This window comes from Colobus angolensis, unplaced genomic scaffold, assembly GCF_000951035.1.
Source record: "Colobus angolensis palliatus isolate OR3802 unplaced genomic scaffold, Cang.pa_1.0 Scaffold13, whole genome shotgun sequence".
Taxonomy (NCBI): Eukaryota; Metazoa; Chordata; class Mammalia; order Primates; family Cercopithecidae; genus Colobus; species Colobus angolensis.
Window position 1 is genome coordinate 11,019,054 of NW_012114252.1, and position 1,570 is coordinate 11,020,623.

Here is a 1,570-nt window from a genome sequence, read left to right on the forward strand (position 1 = left end):
TTGAGACCAGCCAGACCAACATGGAGAAACCCTGTCTGTACTAAAACTACAAAAATTAGCTGGGTGTGGTGGTGGGTGCCTGTAATCCCAGCTACTCAAAAGACTGAGGCAGGAGAAGCACCTGAACCCAGGAGGCGGAGGTTGCAGTGAGCCAAGATCGTGCCACCGCAGTCCAGTCTGTGTGACAAAGTGAGACCCTGTCTCAAAAAAAAAAAGTATTTAAATTTTCATTTTTCTGTTTATTGCTATTGTATTTGAATATTTCTCCATGTATTCATTCACCAGATATCATTTCTAATCTGTGAAATGTCTGTTCATGTCCTTTGGGTACCTCATTCAGGATATGAATGCATATTGGGGCATTTCAGATAACTCGGGAGTTTATTGAGAGCATCAAAGGTATTCTGCAAGAATATCAAGAGGTATTTCATGCAAGAGAGCTTGTGTTGCGTGAAAAAGGGTTTTGCAGCCATTGAGATAGGAAGGATGTTAATAGAAATGTGTGTTTGCTGAATGGTTTATTGTTCATAGAGATGTATATATATATAATTTATGTATATAAAAGATATGTATAGGCACTTGGTCAATGTAACCTAAATTTTAAGTATTGGAATTAAGTTTTGTGATTATTCTTGTTTTTCTGATTAGTAAGGTAATACATGCTTATTGTAAAAAATTTTAAATACAATTCAAATATATGTCATAAGATGTTGCATTAGTCATGGTTCTCCAGAGAAATGGAATCAACAAGATGTGTGCGTATGTGTAGAGATAAAGAGAAAGATGGAGAGATCTAAGGAATTGTTTCAGGCAGTTGTGGAGGCTTGGCAAGACTAAACCCTGCAGGGTGGATCAGCAGGCTGGAGACCCAGGGGAGCCTTGCAGTTCAGGTCCAGAGACAGTCCACTGGCCGAAGCCCTCCTTGCTTGGGGAGGTCTGTCTTTTTCTCTTCAGGCCTTGAATGGGTTAGATGAGGCCCACCCCACTATGGGGGGTGATCTGCTAAACTCTCATCGACTGATTTTGGTCTTCATCTCGTCTAAAAATATCTTCAGTGATGTATCTCAGTGTTTGACCAACATCTGGGTACCGTGGCCTTGTCAGGTTGACACATAAAATTAACCTTCAAAGAAGTATATATCCTATCCCCTAGAGGTTTCGAAGTTATTAGCAATAAATAATTGTTCCAGAAAATTATGCATCTTTTCGTGCAATAATCTTGGACACCTTTCTGTGTCAGTCCATAAGATCGACGTCAGTCGTCTTAAGGGCTACACAGAGCTGCATTATGTGGATGGAGAGGACTGCGTTTACTCCTCAGTGTTCGTGCCGGGAAGTCCACTCGTGCTGTCTCTGCTACTTAGCATCTCTACTGGGTTTCTAATCGGTGTCTCAAACTTCACATACCAAAAACTGAGCTCGAAAACTTTCTCTCTGTTTTTCCTCTCTCAGATAATGGCAACTTGAATTAATCCTTGATTGCTTTCTCTCCTCTTCCTCTCCCTCTCTCCTCTTCCTCTCCCTCTCTCCTCTTCCTCTCCCTCTCTCCTCTTCCTCTCCCTCTCTCCTC

At 41.5% G+C, this 1,570-nt stretch overlaps 1 protein-coding gene across 3 annotated transcripts in view; it reads left to right on the forward strand.

Annotated features, from left to right (window-relative positions):
- Positions 1–1,570, forward strand: part of PCCA (propionyl CoA carboxylase, alpha polypeptide) — a 478,059-nt gene that overhangs the window by 394,484 nt on the left and 82,005 nt on the right. The gene's annotated exons all lie outside the window — the stretch shown is intronic.